The sequence below is a fragment of the Aptenodytes patagonicus genome, chromosome 9, assembly GCF_965638725.1.
Source record: "Aptenodytes patagonicus chromosome 9, bAptPat1.pri.cur, whole genome shotgun sequence".
Taxonomy (NCBI): domain Eukaryota; kingdom Metazoa; phylum Chordata; class Aves; order Sphenisciformes; family Spheniscidae; genus Aptenodytes; species Aptenodytes patagonicus.
The window spans coordinates 23806526-23828898 of record NC_134957.1 but is presented as its reverse complement, the minus strand read 5'-3'; the positions used below and the strand labels follow the sequence as shown (position 1 = coordinate 23828898).

The window sequence follows — 22373 nt, the reverse complement described above, 5'->3', positions numbered from 1 at the left end:
AGAAACTTCGCTTCTTACTCACACAATTCCCCTAACAAATACACCCAAAAGAAAGGGAAGCCGTGAAGGGTGGCACTTAGCATGTGTATAAAAACACGCCAGAAACTACACATTGGCCAAGCCTTTTCCTCTGGCGCTGCCTTCCCTCTTCCCGGCTCACATCATCCTGGGAGGGACCGCAGCAAACACGTCGTACTCCAGTGATATTTCTGGCTTGACAAACAGGCGTTGGAACATGTCGGTGGTGCTCACTGGGCTTGGCTTTGGGGGACTGGCAAATGTTTTCTGCCAGCCTGCTTTTTCCAGCTATGAATCACACAATGGCAGCAGCAGCCTGGTTGCTCCAGATCAGGCCCGCTGCAGCACTGGATGGTGTACCTGCACAGTGTGACCGATCGGGATGTCTCTACTGCTCGACCGGCAGAAACCGCTGGGGGTTAGAGCCGGCTGTCCTCCTGCCCCACACCATAACAAAGGAGTCCAGAATGAAACTTTCAGCAAATCTTCCGTGACAGGTGCAGAGGGGTGCAAAGGTCCTTCTGTGAGAGATGGAGAGGAGTCAGCTCTTTGCTTCCTTATAACACAGTTTTCTCTTTCATTAACGAAGGCTATCAAGTGGCGATTTTTACCTTTCACCTGAGGATCAAGGCAATACAGCCAAAACAAGATCACCAGAAGCTGAGTGGTTTCAGCAAGAAAAGAGCAATTCAAGTACCCTATTTCTTGCCCATATTTTTTAAATCACCTGCTGTAGGCTCCTGTTGGACATAGGATACTGGGCTTGGTAAAGTTTTGGGCTGATCTTATGCGTGCTTAGTGCCTGCTCAGTGACGAGAACATTAAAAGACAAATCAAGCCAGGTTATACCTTGAATCCTGCAGTTAGAATAACTCAGCATTTCTCGGATGAGAAACTTAAAGCTCATTTTCTTGTTCTAATGCTAGCTGGCAGTGATACCTGCCAGATAAACTGACATCTACGGATGCCAAGATAGTAGCTGTGATGAAGAAACAAGAACAAGAGAGATACATGGGACACACTAACCCAAACCAAAGAAAGACAGATCGGCAAACTACTATCAGGGAAAATGCTCGCATCTTCCTCGTAACTGTACTTGTCCATGTTTTGATATTCCAGCAGTTGGTGGTTAGAATAAGAAACAGCAGACATAGCTTCTCGGGCTGCAACAGGCTGCAATGGGACCACATCCCAGTCCATCTGCTCAAACTATGCTGCTGTGCAGAAAGAAGCACAGGATTTATGGGGCCAGAGAGGATTAGCAAGAGGGTGTCTGGCTCTAGAGCACTGATACAACATGCCTAGGAAAGAAAGTGCTTTTCACTGCTCCAAGGACAGCTTAGAAATTGAAAACAGCTTCCCTTCTTCAGCAAAATTTTAGTTTAGGCTTCAACACGTGCTATAGGACCTCAAAACATGTTTCAAAGCATTTTTGCCTTTATATTCAAATTTTTGTGAGTCTGCAGTGCAGTAAATCTCAAAGACCTCAGTTCTAGATTTGGAGGGGGTGCCTTTAGCTGTTAACACTTGCCTACCATTACTCCCATGAAAGGTTGTGACAAGCCAACGTGGAGCACTTCAAAAATATGCTTTTATGCTACTGGAACCTCCATGCGCGATGTTAAGTTACAAGGGCAAAAAGTGTTTTTGTTGGTATAGCTTATTTGGGAATTATTAGCTACAGCCATAGGATACAGCAATTTCCTCTATTGGTACAGAAACAAATGCACTTGCCTAGTGCTGGAACAGACTGTAGCTGATCCCAACAGCTCTACTTCCCACCTGGAGAACAAGAACGTTATCTGCCACTTGAATGAAACTTGGAGATCTGAACTCAGCAGGTGAGGGGAAAACACTGATACTCAAAAAACTTCCCTTGGTCTGCAATTCCTCAGCTCTGAGCATCTCCAGACTTTAAATAAGACAAATGTTTTTTCTCCCAGGGGGTTACGTCCCAGGCTTCACTGGAGTGGGTAGTATTTCTGGAGGTTTTAGGATCCAAAAGCAGCGTTCCACCTTGTGAGAGTCATTTAGAAGCTGGGAGCATGACCCATGAGTTTGGGAGCAAAGAAAAACCTCTCTTCTGGCAGTGCTGAGGGATATCTGTGAATCTTTGGAGCTGGCTGTGAGCATAGTCTCCAGCTATACACCACTGCAGCTATTTTTTCAGGACAGATTCTCAAAAATGCCCCAGGATAAACCCTTTCCTCTATGCAAGATGCCAGAGGCGTGCTGTTCCCTGGCTTCCTCTTGCCAACACAACTCAAACATTAGCCCAGCACCTGGCACTTGCGGCAAAATGGGAGATAAAAGGGAAGAATGCAGTTCAGATGACTCGCCATGGCCCACAAATGATGCTTCAGGACAGGAAACATGGCAATAGATCCCTCTGTATTTTGGGCGCTCTGAGTCCCCATGTCTACAGCATCCTATTGCTGACAGGGAGCACTCTGCATGCACAGGAACTTCCAGACCTGTAGCACCACAGAAATGCATGTGGCACTGGAGAGGAGCACGACAGCAAAACACTCACTTCCTCTTTTACTGGTACGCAAAGGTAGCCGTCCCCCGAAAACCTCTGGGATCCTTGTCTCCATTCACCAACAAGCAGGTCTCAGATTTTGAGGCACTGGATGAAAGACAAGCAGGCACAGCTGAAGAGTTTGTAACCCTTCCCACTCCTATCCCCCACACAGCTCCCAACCATCTCTGTCCTTCGTTGTCCCACAGTCCTCTCTCCATCTCTCCACCACTGCAGAATCCCATTTTCACTTTTTTTTTTTAAACCCTATCCACACTGACTTCCCCATCCCTGTAATCACCTGTTTCCAAACACACAGCAGCAAACTCTTGTCACCATGCTTACAAAATGTGGAGATCTCCACCTCTCATGTAGACCAAACCTCTTCTGCCTCAAGCTAGATCCATCCCTTACCTCTTGCCTTATAGTTAGAAAATAAGCTCTGCCAGGCTGGACACACGTTTCTGTCCTCTGTTTATTCATTACCGAGTACAAAATGCCTCTGCTGTGTGACTAGGAACATCTCTATTATAAAAGGACATACAGTAAGTCACCAAGTCACTCTGGTTTAGATACCAAACAGAGCTGTTCAGGAGTATATTTTTTCCCCCAAGCATTCACTACAAAATCTGAGACAAAAAAAATCCATTTAAATAAAAATCCCTATTCCCTCCCTATTTATAGAGAAGTTTTTCCTTCAGAAGTCCAGTGGGAGCCCTTTGGAGCCAACTGCCGCCTATTAAGAGTCTGCACACCACCAGTGCAATAGGCCCTTGATCCTAATCAGCACCCTTGGGTGCCATCGTTATGTAAATGAGCAATAATCCTTCTTCACTTCCTGATCCAAACAGTTATTGCAGGCTCTGTTGCACCATTAAGCATTGCCCAGTTTACTCCGAAATGGCTGCACTTTGAAGGATGATTCCCTTAACACACTTTCCCTGGATAACCTTACAGAGCTGCCTCGGGCTTAATGTTTGCAAAGTGCCCTGGGATCCTGAAATAAATACGAGATTGGCTTGCAAAATACCAGCTCTGAGAAGCGATCCCCCTCTGAAAACAGTCACGGAAAGTAAGGAGTTGCATCTGGCTGCAGACAGATGTCCATTTATTTCCTTTGCTGCTGGGTAGACTGAGGCTGCATCTGCATCACGGGACGTTCCAGGTACCCTGTTCAGGTCTGTGCTTCTGCCATGCCCTGACTCCTTACTGAAACAAAGCCAGCGCAGGCACTGTATTTCTTCCCAGTTATATACTGATTTCTATGTGGACAGAGCCCTGGCACTTGCGCTTACAGGAAGCTGTGGTGTACGGCAGTAGGTCTTTTACCTGGGCAGTGAGAGAGATGGGACCAACACAAACTTGTGAGCATGACCTGCTAGAGAGACATCAAACAAGCAGCAAAAAAGCCCCAGGCTGACCATGGTGCCTAAACCTGCCTGTTGGAGTGACTCCTTCCTCAGCAGGGACAGCTGGGCGTTGCTACAGGCAATACTCAAGACACCATCTTGATGGTACATCCATCCATGACCTACCTGTCAAATACAAAACCTAGGGAAAATTTCTAGGTAGCATGAGGGACAGAATTCAGTTCCTCCTGCACCTCCTTACAGACTTCTCCCGAGCTAAAATAATTTAGATTTCATCTATTTTAAAAAGTCTGAGACTCACAGAGCCACGTGTACTGCCCATGAAGAGCACAACAGGGTGCAAATTCAAATACCACCTACCTTCAAACGGTTCACAGTAATGTCTGTGGGTAACAAATACTGCAGCACAGTGCACAGTGCAGTGCACAGACTTAGACCAAGAATACATATGCTGAATCTTTTCTGTGGCTTAATCTGTAGTTAGGCATAAATACATTATACTTTTCTATTCTACATACTTCCTTTTTCTTTGGTCTCAGCAGAGTCACTGCATGTTGGTATTTCTGCACATGCAGCTCTGAATGGATGTCTCAAATGGTACGCAACACTGGGACTTGTGTTCTTCCTGCAAGCATTAAGAATAATATTTGGAGAGTGTTTTGGTTTTGTTGTTTTTTCTCCAAAAAGAAACGTTTTTTGGAAAAAAAAAAGTAGACTGGCAAATATGTGCCAATTTCACCACACTTTTTACCTTAAAACAAAATGAAGATGTAAGTGCTTTACTTGCAGAAGCACAGAGCTCTGTGAGAAACCCCTTAGCTGGGAACAGTAAGAGAAAACAGGGGAACTTCTAAGAGCTGTCACATCACTTCTAAGATTGTGTCACATCACAATCCCAGTGATGCTGGACACAGGGGTTATTAACACCTGTGGCCATGAGAAACAAAACCCAAGCCTGGTGAGCAAACGCACCTAACTGCAAAAGAGCCCTCATGGGCTGAATCAAACCAGCTACTGAATTTCTGAAGAAACAGCTTCACAAAAGCCCGTCTGCATAACAAGGTTTAATGGGAGGTAACAGAATCAAAATGATTCTGTTTCCCAGGATAAATGCCTACAGGAGTTTTCATCTTCTGATCCTTAAAACCCCCAGGGTCCTGTGGACAGCATACAAGAACAAACCCTTACTGAAAATAAGTCTGGAAAGGCTACAGCCAGGACGTTTAGTCCCTGGGCAGTGAAGGTGTATCCATAGGAAATGCAGTCCGCAGACTGGAAAAAGCTGGGGGAAAAACCAAACCCACAGGTTCGCTCTCTAATGAAGGGAAGAGCCCTGAGCCATACAATGAGTGACTGGGAGCCTGTTACACGGAGGCAGCACCACTGTTATAAGAGGGGTTAACTCCTGACTGCCTTAGCTTGAGGAAAGGAAAACCAAGTCCCCAGGTGCCATCTGAGTCTATTAAATAAAGAGGATAAAAGAAGAGGCCCAACACGCTACTCGGTGCCGCACGCAGCCCAAAGAAAACACCTGCCTCTTTGTTGAGAGGCGCTGACGTGGCTGGCGTCAGCAAGCGGAGCCGGTGGCATCGCCCGTCTCGACTCCCGGAGCGGGTTTGTGTCCTGCACAAAGGCGTCATTTAGAGGTCTTGAACCATGCCCTGCTGCTGGCGTGTAGGGAGGGGGCATTCGTCTCCCCTCTCCGTAATCTGCTTTTTCAATGTAGCAGTGCAATGTGAAGAGGAGTGGGAAATTAGTGGGTTATGGGCTTACTCATTCCTTAGGCATCATTAAGGAACAGGCAAAAGATGGAGGATTTTTTATTCGCTGCTCATTTCCACAATAGAAAAAGATTGTTCTGGTTTGACGTGAGAACACAGCTTTCAGCAAACGGAAAAATTCAGACGAGATCATGACAAATCAGCCAAGGGATTTAGTTACATGTTATGCTGCTATATATGTTTTAAACAAAATTAAATGAAAATTGAGGAAAAAACCCACATTGTTTCAAAACAAAATGAAAATGTTTCATTACAAAAGGCTTAAGTTAGCCTTTTGTTTCAGGTTTTAACTTCTTTTTTCTTGGGAACAAAAACTTAGTGAAACTTGCACCTATTTTTGAAAGGGTTCAGTGTTGCTAATTCTGCACAAACAAAAAAAAAAAAAAAAGAAATTGTGCAAGTCTAACCACAGAGCTGTATCAGGTTCAGCACTGCCAGTCCAAGTTCACAAGGCAAAGCAGCTGCCAGCTACAGCCTCCCCAAAGTACTCCCAACGTTTCTCCCTTACCATGATCCTAGCTGAAAAAAACCAACCCAAAAGCCCCTGAGAAGACCCTTCCCCTATTAAAATTCACCAAATTTTAATATCTAATTAATATTTAATCTACCCAAAGCCCAGGCTTTGAATTCAGGGTATATCTTCACATGATCCTAAGGACATACCTGCTTCAATGCAGCTGGCCTCCACTCCACTCCTCCGATGGATGCGTCTCCCTGCCACCCTCTGCTCTTAGGCAAGAGGTGAAGCTTTATCCTTGCTACAGGAGTGTTGTTCTCCTCCCAGCTGCTGGCTGGGAGCAGCACATCATGGGAGTGTTTTGCAGGAATACCCAGTGGTGGCCTGCTTGTGCTCTCATTAGTGCCTGTGGTGAAATCCTATCCCGGGAGCAGAGTTGGGACAGTCTGTTGAAACTTGGATCTTCTGTACCTGCTTCACACCCAGCACTGGATGCCAGGTGAGCAGAGGGGCAAGCATGGACCATTCAACCCTTTACCTCAGTGTACCGCTCCGAAATGGGGTCCTGCCACAACAGGATAAATAGACAACTCTGCTCTTCCAAACCTTCCACCTTGCTCTCTTGGCTTGCTGCAGGCTGCTCCACTCCATGTTCATCTCCGGTGTGCTGCTTAGCCCTGATACCACTGTCATCTCTTTCATCTGTTATCTCTTTGTTTCCCATGCCTGTCCTTCCCTCTTGCTGGATCTGCCCACGGCCAAGATTCAGATAGGCTGGCACCTTACTGAGGCTCTGACTTCACGGGATGTTTCCAGCGTGGATCATAACAGCAGAGAAACAGGGTCAACTGAAACTGCCATCAATGCCTTGGTCCTACATGGGGGAGAAGCGACATGCTGGCCACTGGACAGAGCAATTTTTAAACTCATCTCTTCTCCCCAGGTTCTCACAAGCCCTTTATGAGTCAGGATCTGACAGCTTCCAGGCAATTAAACCCAAACTGCCTCTCCCCTCCCTGTGATAGCAGGTCTCAGGTATGTAGCACAGGTGGAGCTACGTGCCAGGTATGCTAGAGAAGGTGAGGCTGATCATCTGAGTGATATTACTGGGAGAACCTCTATTGATAAGCCGGGTTTCCTTCTCCATCAGCTATGCAGGGCTGATTTCAGGGAGTAGCAGGGATGAATTTGGCCCAGTTATGACAGTTTACAATCTGCTTAATTCTGCAGAACACTTCACAAGCCAGAGGGATCTCCAGGCCTGCTCCCCTCACCCCCTGCTTCTCTCTCCAGCCCTTCCCTATAAGCAGCATCAAGATATAGGAAACTGGCTGGCCAGTCCTGGGCAATATGAATACATGACAGCCATAGGCTAGATACTCTCTGATATTTGAAATAATCTGTGATTTACAGTCCATCTCAGCCTCATGTTTCTAGTACAATATGGCCAAAACACTCTCACTGCAAGTCCCTCGACCTATATGCTGGCTGATTGCAACTAGCACTCAGCTTTCAAACGGCAACCTCTGGGATATAACACTGGGATGTCCCAGGCAACAGGAGACCCATAAAAATGGGTGTTATGGTGGCTAAATTCCTGCTGACAAAGCATCCAACATGGGCACCCCAGCACAAGAAATAAGTGTTCTGCCTGCGCAGGACCCAAATCCTATTAGACCGTGTCCTGAGACTGCATGCTTCAAATGGAGCTGCTAGCTAAATCCATGCTAACTATCTACACAAAAGCCCTGACTTTCAAATGCATGGAGCACCACCAAGACCCTTGACAAGCGTGGCCCTCGAAATCACATGCAGGTTATGTCCACTTCTGGGAACCCCTGGGGTGCAGAAGCAGCTTTGCTACAGTGCTAGACAGGCAGACAGCCCTCGCTTCGGAGTCAGTCTGCTGACTGCAGGCAGGAAGGGCACGGTGCCTGCCAATACGCTGCCTCCCACTGAAGACAGTAACTCTGAAGATCCTCATCACGTGAATGAAAGCAATTACAAGCTATTTAATAAGGAAAGGGGAGCTGAAACCTTGTTTAGATTTCAATCTTCAGGGTGCGTCCGTCTGCGGGCAGCCAGCCAGCTCAGCTCTCCCTCTGCATGCTCCCAGGTGCTGCAGTGGTCCCTGCCCTGCCTCGGGTATTTCAATGAGCTTTCAGTTTCTAAAGCAGCTTCAAGGTATGCCACTGCTGCTAATGGGATAGAGAGTCTCTGTCTCTCAGCAGCACTTCAGAGAGCAGCTCCTGGTGAAAACCCTCACCCTGCCAGGCAAGCAGGCAGCTGTGCTACGTGAAACAAGCTGAAGAGCTCAGTTTGGCTGCCCGGGGCAGCCGATAGACACACAGGACCACAACAGTGGGCACCGTCATCAGTGGTACCAGCAGAGGAGCCGAGAGATGGCTCAGGCACCACAAACTCCTCTGTTACCCTTAGCAGGGAGTGATCCCTACGGATTACAGCCCGTGGGCTGAACAAGGGAGTAACTACAGCTGTGCTCTTGTCTGTCCCCATGGCCACCGCTCTCCCCAAGGCCACGGAGGCCGCAGCTGGTGGGGGGAGAGGGTGATATATCCTTGCCCACTCATGCAGTCCTCTACGAAGGAGCTGATGTACAGCCAGACCAGCACTCTTTGCTAATAAATTCTCCAAGTGCCTGAAATCAGCAGCCCATCACTTAATTGTGAATGATTCTGCTTTCCATGTAAGCCACTTAAAAAGATGTAATTATATCCCAGGAGATGAAACACTTACTATTCTTTAAAAGCTGACTGCAGCTCCTATTACCCACGAACGCACAGAAGAAAAACCTGCCAGCCATCCTCCTTTTTGATGGCTCAACTGCAACTTTAAAATGTTAATAACAATTTTTTAGCCTGCTGTTGTCAGGAGTATGTAGGGCACTTGCGGTAATAGCCCCTTTGTGCCTAATAGCCACCTTGCCCTCCGTTCATCCTGGTGATGAGCTGGATCCGACGTTGGATCTAGTTCTGAGGACTAAATGAATGTCCTGGGAAAGGAAGCAGAGCTGCTTTGATCCTGTAAAGACAGCTTTCCTGGGGAGTGCCACAGGGTGCCTTTAGATTCCTGAACTGTCCGCACAGCCCAGGCCAGCCACCAAGTTCATGTTACAGCGCTCTTGTTCCCAGTGCCTCACTCCCCGCTCTCAAGACGGGATCTCCCTTTGATGTCCGGGGCACCAGGCTCACTTTACTGTGCTGGTCCCGGCGAGAGCTGCACGGTGAGACGCTCTGCGCCAGGAAATGCTGCATCAGTCAGACCCTTTCTGGACAGGTACCCCACAGCTGACCCATGCACTGCTGCCTTCCCTAGTCCACGCAACAGGGAGTTAAACTCTTGGTGCCTCAACAGAAAGGTCATTAATAGATGACAAACTGTGTCCTAAGCCAGTGTTACTTTCCTTCAGCCCAAAGCCCACGTGGCATCACTTACGTGACCAACTGCAAAGCAATCCTGTCCCGCCTACAGTGATCCAGGACCTACAGCCAGCAGCTCTGGGCTCTGCTGCCTACTAGCAGAGACCACCCGTGCTGTCACGCTGCTTTCCAAGGAGCTCTCACATGCTCCTCCTGCTCCTGGGTAGAAGCATAAAACTCATTTCACCAGCTAGGAACTTGCATACTAATGGAGGACTTGGCCAGCGACCTGAATGCTGGCCCTCAGCCGCAAACAGGACTGAGGTCAGTCACGAGGAAGAATATCCTGGTTTAATGATAACTGATGTCTATTCTGACCTTCACAGTCCTCAAATTAAAATGTATTTAAAGCTTGCAAAAGGTTTGAACCTTCTTCATTTGAACCTCCTAAACTCTGCTGCGAATTTTGTCATCTAGACCTAAATCATAGTCCAAGTCCCTGCTCTCCAGCCCATATGGTGAGAGGTGGGACCTTGGTTTAACACTCCGCAGATCAAGCCTGACTTTTACAAACCCACAGGAAGGAAAGCCAGGGAGAGAAAGCTTCTCCATGTAGGTTACATACAGCCACGAGACAGCCTGCCCCGGGAAGGCAGTATTCAGGTTGCAGGATTGCTAATCTAAATCTGTGCACTGCCAGACTGCCCTCCAGTGATCTGGATTAGGCGTGGGCACATACTTGCACTTCTCTTGCGTTAGCCAGAGCACACAATGCAAACTTTGTGCCAGTGCTATGCTTTTATGTCAGCTGTTACCTGAACTGCTGTGAAGTGAGAGCAGTGTGGACGGACTGTACCTGATCTAGCATAAACCCTGCCAGGACAAAGTTAACCCTTTAAATTCATTTCAGCAAGTTTGAACTGGTAAAGGAAGTTTATGCTGGATTAGCACTTTGTGCCCAGTGCCTGCGACATTTTTGAGCCAGCATTCTTAAAACTTATTTCACCTTTGAACTCTGACTTGAATGACATCCCGTGCCTGGGAAGGATGGGCACTTCCGTCCCACTGTCTGCACTTGGGGAAATGAGTGGCAACAGGAATTACACTTCAGGCTTCACACTGCGAACGCACAACCTGCAATTTAGGATCTCATCCTACCTCATGCACGCAGGTGGCTGAATGTGTTTGAAGTGGGACGTTGTCAGTCAGTCACTGAAAGCCCAGACCCACAGCCCGAGGCATCCTCCAGGACTTGGACTGAGCCTCAGTGGCAAATAACACGTAGTGCCCCGATATTGGATATTGGCTCAGTATTAGGAGCAACTGGATGGCTGTGGGCTTTCAAACGGAGATAAACCGACGCATAACCGCCTCTGAACAGTAGAAAGGTTTATTATGCTAAACCCCAGCTGAATGGTCATCCATACAGGCAGGGTGATGAGTCCTCACATTTTAGACAATGCTTAGCTTCTCTGAAGGACCAGCTTTTTACTCTTGCCTTCCCCCTTTTCCATGCAGAGACTATTTAACACTGATACTGTTACATACACACTTGGTGGTATTTAAGAAGCACCAGGAGATTTCTAAAGTCAAGCTTGCAAACGATCAGGAATGCCACAGTTGAAGCAGTCCAGGCAAACTTAAATCAACCCTTCTAGGCTTGTGCAATACAATAGCTCATCGCTACCTTGTTCAGCGCATGCAGAGATGCTCTAAGGAGAAGCCAGGCTACAAGAGGAAGCTCTTTTCCCCAGGAACCACTGCTAGAGGTGTTTGAGGAGTGAGGTGACAGCTAGAGAGGATGGATTGTTACTCCGCTGCAGGTGACATTTTATGCCTCTGCCACAGTTCTTCCATGATGCTAGTCAAATAATTTAAACTGCATCACGGTCATCAAACTGTGCGCCCACCTTTTTCAGGGTGGCCAACACGACCCTGAATATGAACCACAGAAGCATCAAGCACTTGCAGCTGCAGCAGAGCCTGGCTGGCTGTGCAGGATCTCTGTGAAGAGCCTCAGCCCAGCACCACGGTTCCTCAGGATCTTGGTCACCGCTACCTGGGGACAGCGAACGCCTCTTCTTCCCCGAGCATGGGGAAAAGAGAAATGAAAACCTGCAATTGCCTGCACAGAAGTCATTAACACAAGCAACGCAGACACGTTTCAGCCATGTCTGAGACAATGGCTGTAAAGCTACAAACACAATTATAGTTTCTTTTAATTCACTTGCAACCACATACCCCACAAAAAAAAAAAAATTCAGTCCAACCAGAAGAAGTTGGCAAAGACGTGAGCTATTGAAGTCAGGAAAGTGTGGCACAGACTTAATTAGAGCAGCACGCAAACCTGCCTATCCCAAGAAATCATCTTGGGGCCCTGTTGTGCTAGGAGCTGTACAAACCTACACAGCATGACCACCCCCAAACACAAAAACTCACTGCTGTTACTGCCAAAAATTACTAGATCATTTTTCACTATACTGGGTATACAGTTTCATTACTCTAATTACAAGGCATTAATTCCTAATTGCTCAACTAATTTCTGTATTTGAAAAGGAAGAAGGATGTAAAGGATGTTTACCACACCCACATGCCATTGACCTTAAGCCTTGATGTCTAAAGATGAAAGCAAGAAGGAAGGAAGAGTTTTGCTTTCAAAGGCAGAGCTCTGCATTTGTACCACAGACCCACAGAGCAGGACAGAAAATCTCACTGAAGCTTCATGACATCGCAGAGACGGTACAAAGTTTTGCCAAGAAAAAAACAACATTTTTGTAAAAGAAAACTAAAATCTGTCATTTGTGGAAATTGGGACTTCCAATTAAAACATGATAAATTTTTGGGAACAAATTTAATGCTTTTTCTTTGGCTGGATGAATAAAATAAACTAGCCTAAGTACAACGTCCTGATCAAACTGATGAGGGAGGACATCTCTGCTCCCCAGCTTGCGGTGGAGCAACCTGTCCAGCTGAATCCAGCTCATCCTCCTGTTAGGAGTTTGTCCTGGAGCAGCCAAGGGCTGAGCAGAGGGGTGGGGACGGGGAAGTGGAGAAGACATTCACCAAGCCTGGAGGTAGGATGAAGCAAGAACTGGGGGAGGTGCCCGTCTCCTCTGTACCAGCTTTACCACTCCCATCCCTTCCTTTCCAGGGTGCTGATTTCATACTAATTCAGAGAGAAACAAAACAAGGCAGAGCAGGAGAGGGAGAAAAATCTCTATCTGCACCCCTGTCCATCCCCCTCCTCCTGGGGAGGTGGGGCTGGAGAGGCAGAAAGTGGTGCAGCTTACCCCAAGCCTCTCAAGAGGTTGTCAAGGGTCACAGGCTCAAATTTTACCCATGTTGTCCAGACTCTGCTCACTCCTGCCCACACACAGACTTTTCCCCAGCTAGCTCACTGCTACGCCCCCCGCTCTACCTAGTAAATTAAGAGGGGGACAGATTTTAGAAAGATGTGGGGCCATGGGCAGGGAGGGAACTCAGTGATCAGACAGGGGCAAGCAACAAAGACCCATACCCAAACCTCCCCTCTTCTGCCTCATTTGTGTACTTGTACTAACACCATCCCTGTAGTACTCAAGGACCATTTTAGATCCACACTTTGGTCCAACACACTACAGAAAAGAGCTTCATTTCCCCATGCAGGAGGAGGATTTAAGGTATCGGTTCAAGTCTTCCTCATCCCTGCCAGATCCCTGCATCAGCAGGTTAGGAAAGGACAGCCCTCCTCTTCCTCCTCCTCCCCAGGCAGAGAGAGCAGGTGAAGCACGGAGAGAAGCAGCACCCCAGCTGCCCTCTGCAAGGCTAGAGGACCAGCCTCCCTGCCCAGCCCTACCTGCGGAGGCTCCTCAGCTGTGCCTTCCCCCGAAAAGACCGATGCGGAGCAGTCTGCAACCAGTCTCCTGGCCCTTGCCCCCCAAGGGCTCGCGGCAGGTATCTCCGATCCTCCCTGGCAGCAAAAGCAGCTGTGGGCGAAGCTGAGCGCTTACCTGCCGAGCTGACCGAGAGGGCTGGCTCCTAGAAGCCAAGCCTTGTTTTGAGGAGGAGACTTGGGTGTGTTTTGCCCTTCAGGGGAACCAAACAGGTTTCTCCATTCAGACGGCATGGTCTCCCCTCCCTGTAAGCTCTCCTCTACATTCTTCGCATTCTCCAGCGAATGCCATGTTCCCCAGCCCTGTGCTTGCAATGGGACAGCAGAGAGCAGCCCCCCAGCTCTCACCCCACTGAATTTCTTCTCAGGCCAAGCATTGCCAGACAGGCTTGCCCTGCAGGAATGGGGAGCAGGCACGCCACTGCTACTCAGGTACTGGCAAGCCCTTGAGTCTCAGAGACACTTACAGTGGTGGTACCCAGGTAGCATCAGGGACTGGCACTGTAATTAGCACTCAACAGTGATTGTCTAGTTCTAACTAATTAAATGAGGTACGCAGGTGTGATTATCGCTATTCACTGCAGAGGAAATTGCCAGGTATTCTGCTCTTCCTCAGTTTAGTTCTCTTTCTAACTGCTGTGGTCACCGCAAGATCCCCAAGGCCCAGCTTTGGTGAGTCTCTGAATGGACACAGCAAGACCCTTGGATACACTTTTTGCCAATTCCTAAAGACCGGTGGTGGTTGGGGACATGAGTTTAGAGCACTTCTGAGAAGTCAGGGCTTCAGCCTGGGACTGCCACAGGTTGGTAAGAAGAAGGTGATGGAGCCCCAATCAAGCATCTGTCAGCACCTCTCCCCACCTCTGTACCCACCAGCACACACTTTCCCCTGCCCCTGTGAACTGATCAGAAGTAACGCCGAGTCTGTAGTAGATGAGCTGCTGGAGAGAAGCGTTCCTACGCTCTCCTCGCAGCTCTGCAACGGATCTGCTGTAGGACGGTGGGCAATCCACCAGCGGGATGGGCTGGGATGTGCTGTAACAGGGCTAATAACCCATTCCTGGCTCCCAGCAGCACGAAGATAACGTCTGAAAAGCCCTGATGTCAACGTTGTTACTCCAGTCCCAGATCTTTCTCTCTGATCTACTCACGCTGCAACACCAGCAGCAGCACAGGCTCAGCTGAGCTTTCCTCCCCAGAGGCTGCCTGTGATCCCAGCTGAGATAAGCACAGGAGAGAAGGCGTAATATTCACAAAGCTGCACCCTGAGCTCAGAGTGGGCACAGAGGGGTGTCCAACTCAGGAAAATTTAAAATTATTCAAGTGGGCTGTTTAAAATGCAGCCCAGACCCCACCTCAGTAAAGCATCCTCTGCTTCAGGGCGCCAGCTGACAGTGCAGCTTTATTTTCGGTAACCCCTGAGTCATCCTATCGTTTGCTGAAGGTTCGTTCAGGTTCTTTCCTGAAATAGTGACTAATAGCCTGGCCCGCCTTTCGGGTACAATAGGTCCTCTGCCAAGCAAGCAGAAGGGACACCACAGGGTCTAAGGACTATGCTTTTTTTCCAGTGTGAACACACTGTTCCACAATGAATGTTCAAAAAATAAAAAGCACCTATTACAAGCACCTTAATATTAAACACCAAAAGAAATGGATAAGGAGATCCTAAAACAATACACACAGAAGCTGAGTGTTGTTTTACTAGATGCAGACAACTATTTGTTGAACTGGCACATAGGCAGGCTAAAACATTAGTTGTCTCTCAGCGTTGCTCTCTTCCTCAGAAGAAAGGAACAAGGAACACAGCAAAGAATTGCTTTTCTAATTAACTAAGAGGAGATAGGTGCAGTATTAAGTAACATTTTGTTATTAGCTTGAAAATACAGGTCCAAGCATATGTACAAAACTTCCAAAGACAGGTCTTAAAGTCAGGGGTGTGGTAGCAAGGTAGAACAGCAGAGAATGTATTTCCAAGCTGGCAGCTCCATCACAACAACTTGGGTGCACAAGTTGTTAGTGAAAGACACGCTGCATAGCACGTAGCCTAGTGAGATACAGAGAAATGCCACGCAAGGCACTTCTCCTCCACAACATGAACTACCATTCAAGCCCTGTCAAACTCAACTCTCTGAAGTCTCCTCAATCTTCAGCCTCCATGTTCAACCTCCTGATGCCACCCAAAGCCCCACTGATTCAGCACTGACCTTACACAGCCTTCCTCCATTTCAGGAGTCAGCTCCCTTGCTACTCCAGTCTGAAATCTGTATCAGTCCCACACAGGGTTCTCCATGCTGTGCTAATCCTGTGGCAATGCTCCTGAGAGAGAGAACAAAAGGAGACACTATTTCACTTAATTTAGCCATGGTTTTCTGGTGCAAACACTACCTACATAATTTCAGCTGCTGGCTAACACAGTTGTGAGATGTAAGGCTGTTGCACAGCAACACTTGTTGAGTGGAGAGCATTTGCCTGCTCACTGCTGTACATCACACTGGCCACATGCAGCTTCTTGGGAGTAAAGCAAGAGGAGACTTAAGGCTTGTCTGGGAAAGCTAAGGGAGAACTATGATACTGCTACAACTGCCACACATGGACAGCCTACATTGCAATAAGAGAGACTTTATTCTGCTATATCTACTCCCCCTTTCAGCTAATTTCCCATTTAAAAAGGGTACAGTTTCATTTTATTTAAGAAGCCATGATTCATTTGCGAACTGCAGTCCTAGGGAAGAGCAGCAACACACAGCATCTCCTTCCCCTTATGTCCATGGTCCCTCCAGTGCTGAGGCACCCACGTCTCCTGCAAGTGCATTGCTCCACTGTGGCAACGCCTACGCTTCAGCTGGTACCTTGTACGAAAGGTACCAGCTTATCACTGCGATTAAACCTGAGACCTATCCAGCAGCTCCAGCTGTCTCTCTCCCATCTGTTTTGAAGCAGTGTAGCCCTTCAGGGGAGTTGCTTTCATTTGCAGTAATGTAATTGCAAGGACAATCAAGCTCATGCATTTCAGAGTCTCAAGGTCTGCACAGGAGGATCACCAAGGGCAACAAGGGCAACATCATGTCCCTAAAACACTGCACCCTCGTCACCATTTAGCACATGGCTGCCAAACACCACTTTCTGTGGAAAGAGTAAAGCAGGGGAACTCTTCTAGCCATGGCTGTTGCTAAAGAGGAGCAGAGAAGTGGATGCTCCAAGGACAGCACGAACGTCACAGGCCTCTCAGGGAGTGGGTTTCCCAATCAACAGCAAGAGAGAGAACACTTTAAAAAGTCTGGAAGGAAGGAAGTCTCAAGAACAGTTGTCTTCCAGGACTGGCAGAACATGGAAAGGGACGTTCTATCTTTCTCACATGGACTAGGACAACACCAGAGGGTCAGAGACATTAGATACCACAGGAAATACAGTATATATGTATATACACGTTAGTATACAAGTATACTAATGTAAACCACAGCTTTGTCTTTTATTTCCCCACTAAGGAGAGTAGGATAGGAACACACTTCCCCCCCCCCCCTCGTAGAAAAGGCTTTTCATATTCTTTGTTCAGTTGAAAATAACCATGGCCAACCATGCAGGCAGCTTATCTTGAACTGGAGATTTCCAGGGCTCTCGTGTCACCACAGTTCACAGTACTCCCATACTGCAAACAAAGCTCAGGAAGCACATCTACGGTGCTCAGCAGCTTGAACAGTTAGGGACAATCAGTCCCAAATAAGTCTGTGGTTTTATCCCAATTAAGCCCTTAGATAAACCACTCTTTCCAAAGTATAGCTGGATGTCACTCACACCAGCAGGCACAGAAACCCTGATGGGTGTTTTTTTTCCTCATAATTACAGGAGCATATTCAGTTTTTAATGACGTGGCATTTCAAAGTCACAGCAGCGGCCAGAGGCAGAAGTTTTTTTGCCAGCAAGTGGCAGGCCTGTGTGACATCCAGAAGAGCACCATGCCACAGGGCCACTGAAACGCAGCACCACCAAGTCGCTCCAGACCAGAGGCTTAAAAGACCGTCCAGTAAGTCTGTAGGGAAAGTCAATTTACTTCACTTTAGGCACTTAACTGAGACAATCGGATCAGGAGCATCATCTCTCTAACTTCTAGAAGAGGCTTAAGGATAAAGACTCCAGATTTATGTTAGGAATCCATTCAATATGCAGTGTATGTGTATGTGCGTGTGCACATGTGTGTGTAGGGGGAGTGAAACTGGGTCTTTTTGCTAATATATATAGCAACAACTACAGTCCAATACTACTTTGAAGCTAGCAAAACTATAAATCTTACCACTGCAAGAAGCAACAGCTTTTCCAAGCTAGCAGCTACAGGTTAAATACTGACAAGTTCATGATGCTTCAGGAGAAAGCCACCAAACTCAGTCTCACCAAACCAGCCTCATCTGGAAACAGCACAGTTAACCTGCATACCTCTGGAGCAAAGCCTGCGTGTACTGAAGTCAACAACAAAAAGTCCCTTATCTTCATCAGTCCAGGAGCAGAATCCAAGAGGGGCATTTTTTCCTCTGTACCAGGCTAAAACCAAGAGGGTCTGGCTTGAAATGCACCCCCACTCTGCTGCGGATCTGGACTCCCTCCTCGGGCCACGAGCCAAAGGTGCAGTTGAGGCTGCCATCCAGGTGTGCCGGAGAAGCCAGCCCAGCCCAAAGCAGGAGGAACGTCCCATCGCTCTGTTTCAACAACACAACCTTCTCCAGGGACACACACACGCTCCTGCTAGCAGGGGAGGAGGGAGGACCAGGTCCGAAGAGCCTTGTTTCCCCATCTCCAGTTAGGAAATGTTATTTTTCTGTAAAAGCTGTAGGTAAATTTTAGCCTGGAGTGTCTGACTTTACAAGGAAATGGATTCTCCCTGAATCTCCTTTACAAGAAAAGCACAAGCACCTCTCATAAAGATGTTTCACAGTTAGCACCGGTTGATGCTTGTTTCACTGCTGTTTATATTCTTAGTGCACTGCAAAGCAGATAATTTGGGATCAGCGAGACATGAGAATTACATCACATAAAGAAGCTGCAGCCACAGAAACCACTCGCAGGCTGGAGAGAATGCCTAACAGCAAAAGATTTAAAGGACTCAGACCATTTAGGTAAAAAAAAAAAAAAAAAAATTAAAAAAAGAAGAAACAGAAGGGACTTGACCATATGGTAAGAGAACTACCCAGGAGAGAACATGGCAAGTACAAAGGGCACTTGCATCCAAGAAATAAAAACAGAAAAACTGAGGACTGAGCTGCAAACTAGACACTTTCCAGTGAAAGTTTTTTTGTTTGGGGGTGGGCTGGTTTTGGGTTTTTTTGGAAGAGCAATGGGGATTAAACACTGCCACTGCTCTGAAACATCAACAGATGAGCTCTCCATTTGCTGAAGTCCAGAAGCTGTCCCAGAGGGGATCCCTTTGCCAAACCGCAGTAGGTGAACCATGCAGAGGTAAGCGCAGGAAAGCTCACAGCTAGCAACGTAGAAGGTCAGCCTAGCAGGTTTGGCTGGCTGTGAACTGCAGTTATGCCTATACTGCAGCCTCTTCTTGCTAGGGTAAATCAGCCTGCTCTAAGCTCTCTTCCGCTCTGGGCACGCTGCTACCACTTCCAAAACCAGCCAGTGTAAAAGCAGTTTGCATAACTCTGCAGTATGTTCCTTTCCAGAGGTGCAGTACACATACCTTTAGAAACAGCGATGTCTACGAGGTAGAAACCTGCTCAACTCTCGAAATCCAGGCAGCCAATTTTATGGGAAGGTGGTTGTACTGAGTAGCATAGCAATTCTTGTCGTTCCTATGACACCAATGGACTTCTGCCCAGAGGCATGCAGCCTCCCTGACCAGTCCAGCTTGTATTTGAACAGTTAGTACAATATATCCTTAAAAATTTTTGAGTATTTTCTAGTCATGAAAAATTAGTCAACACCACTCCAGAGCACTGAACTCCACTGGAACATTTACTGTTTTTTCGACAACACTTTCTCCTGTGTAACTATCTGGCCCCCATCCTCGCACTGAAGGTGGGAGGAAGGCGACTACCCCATCAATCCTTTGGGTCTTTGCCATGGTGACAGAAAACCAAAGCCTCAGTAGAAACTGAGCAGAGCTGTGATGAGTAGAAGGGTGTAAAACCACTACACCCATTTGTTACAAGGGAATCAAACTGGTTTTTCATGAGGTGTCATTACAAAGCACTGCCAAAATGCCAGACCTCACCTTCCTAATAGCAGGTAGCAGAACAGAATCGTATATCCTTGACTACTTAGTGCTAGAATACAATAATCTCACCCATGGTCATGAAGACACACCTGCACAGGAGGTCAGGAGCTCTCAGCGCTGAGACAAAATGATCTTGTCAGCAAACGCAGGGCAAAAGTGAGGCTGTGGCTAAGTGCCAGCCTGATGGCATTGCTAAGACAGTAAAACAACATGTGCAATCTGGTAACAGAAACACCTCAGACATGCTCTGTTGCAAGTAGGGAGATGCCTATTTATTTCTCATCACCAGCTCAGCAAGCTTCCTCTGGGCTCTGAGGCAAACAAGTTGCTTTCCTTCGCCCATAATAAGAACCAAGTTGCACCATCACTTACATCTGTGGACCTGGCACTTTCCAAAGGCTTGCACAAGCATTAGCGAAACTTGGTAAACAATTCTCTCAAGGAGCAGAGTTCAGCCCACTCATGCCATGTTCGGCTCTGCAGCGCTAAAAGGTGTGGGCACTCATACTAGTGCTTGGTGATCACTAGCATCAGCAGACTTGAATAACATATGCAAGGACCTACTGAGTCAAAAGGTACACAGTTTCACAAAAGGCTGCATTTGAGCACTGTAACGCATCGTAGGTCCCTGTATTTGTAAGTCACTGAAGGTATGGAGCTTCCACAGTGGTAACCACATGCTTGCGTGATGCAAACGTTATCCTCCACCTGAAACCTCCTACACATCCACCACAGGCTTAAGTTTGCCTCCATGCCTTTTTGCTCACTGGACATGCAAGATAATTTCTGACCTGCTTTTTCATCAGTCACTCCTCTTACCTGTTTCAAGTAATTACAACCAAGCCACCCTTTTTCCTTTTTGGCACTGAGGTGTGTCTGGACAAGAGCTTCCTACAGGCAAGACTGAAAGGTATTTCTTAGACTGTAACATTCCTCCTGTGCATATGTCCCCTTTGCAATCTCTCTGTAAGAGGGGAAACGGGGTTCTTGGTTACCTTAACTAACTCCACCTAGAAAAGCACTTTTATTCCTCTCTCTCTTTCCCTCCCTCTCCTTTCTCTAGGGTAAGCAACAGAAGATATCTCCTTTATCTCTCCCATTGCTTGTCAAACCAAAAACAGTCTCAGGTCAGCAAAATTAGGAGCTGCAGCAAGAAAAAGCCAGGAAAGCAAAGTGAGAGAGATAAGAAGTTTGATGAGTGCCACAGGAAAGTCTTTAGCAGCTCCTGTTGAGCATTACTAATAACAACAGCTTGCAACTGCATTTGACCCTAGATATTTGGAAGGAAATTTTGATAATGGCAATTTTGCTCTGTAGCCTCCTGCTTGCTTGCTGACACACACACACACACACACAAGATACAGGTTGCAAAGAGGTGGCATGACAAACAAATCACAGGCAGGAAAGTACAGAAGGATCTTATTGGCTTGCCCAGAAAACACAAGATGGGACTTACGCAGGTGCTTATCAGGATGAGAAAATGAGTTGAGAGGAGGAGGCTTGATCAGGGATAGAAGAGGCTATGGATAAAGCAAGGTTCCTCCTCTGTTGTGGCCAGGGGTATAGGCACAGCAATGTCAGGCTCCACCACAGCAACAATGCCTGTTTACTTCTGTTTTGGAAAACAGAAGCTAGTCAGCCTGCCAGAAGAAATGCTGGGAACTGACCTAATTATATAGGGAGTACCAAGTCAAACCAACTTCAGCATGATGCAATGCTTCTTTCCGTGCCCAGCTGTGGGAAACTACTCGCCCCCATACAAGCAAACCTCTGGTTTACCCTTCTTGTATTAACCATACATGAGGGAACCCATACTGCCTACTGCTTTTTATCCAGCAGACTTGAACTTCCAGCGCTTCTTGTTTCTGTAGCACCTTCTGGTTGTCACCTTCACCTCTTACCTTGACAGTCCTCCAAAGACATGGGGAGATGAGTAACCCTCCACTGGAACTGTGTCCAAGGACTCAGAGACAGCATTTTTGGGACTGATTGAAGCTGCAAGGCAGATCTAGCTGGGAAATGCCATCTAGAGGCCAAAATGTGCTTTTACCTATTCTTTATGTTTGACTTCAAGCACTCGTAGTGCTTGCTCCTTTTGCTTTGGTACAATCCCATTCTCTCACCACCTCTCTGTGCGAGGGCAGCGTTATCCCTACTTTGCAGATGAGGAGCTGAAGTTCTCTGCTGTGCTGCACCACGAGTCCCAAAAGCAGTACCATCTTTTCTGTGCAGCACTGCATCTGAACTAGAACACGCTGTCCCTCAGGGCTTTCTGTACTTACCAGCTTGGGTTTAGCAGCTACCTCTATCGCACATAGCAGAGGTGCATCTGAATTGTCCATTTTCACAAAAGGCCATTCTAGTGACGAGCTACGAGTTTAGTGTCCGTCGACTACATCACAAAAACTAGAAGTGGGCCCAGCTTTACCAAAACGAGCAAGGAACAAACATACTCCAGTCCTTCCTCACCCCTTAAAGCAGGCAAGATGCCTGGCCTCTTACAAAACCTTGGGAATAAAGCCATGTCTCTCAGCCAGGCGTGGTTTCACCATGAGTGTTTTTTTTTATATGTCACTTTTTTTTTTTTTTTAAATATAGATGGGGCACTGGTACATGCTTACAGAAACAGTGAGGGAAGAAAGGGTCTTTCCGTTAACACTGAATTTGTGCCGGCACACTGATGCATCACATGGAGGCTAACACAGCTTAGGTCTTTGAAAGCAGCATCTGTCTCCCACTGAAATGGGATGTGGGATGACAC

At 47.3% G+C, this 22373-nt stretch overlaps 1 protein-coding gene across 12 annotated transcripts in view; it reads right to left on the bottom strand.

Moving 5' to 3' along the window:
- ZNF185 (zinc finger protein 185 with LIM domain) overlaps positions 1 to 19106 on the bottom strand; it is a 57288-nt gene extending 38182 nt beyond the window's left edge. For 7 of the 12 annotated variants that reach the window (XM_076347494.1, XM_076347503.1, XM_076347505.1 and 4 more), the window contains exon 1: positions 13363 to 13487. The gene's annotated coding sequence lies outside the window, so the exon portion shown is untranslated. Of the gene's footprint in view, positions 1 to 2551; positions 2648 to 6353; positions 6371 to 13362; positions 13488 to 15602; positions 15684 to 19075 lie in introns of those variants that run through there. The other 5 variants (XM_076347496.1, XM_076347495.1, XM_076347497.1 and 2 more) reach the window with 5 other exon arrangements.
- Between the last annotated feature and the right edge of the window lie 3267 nt (positions 19107 to 22373).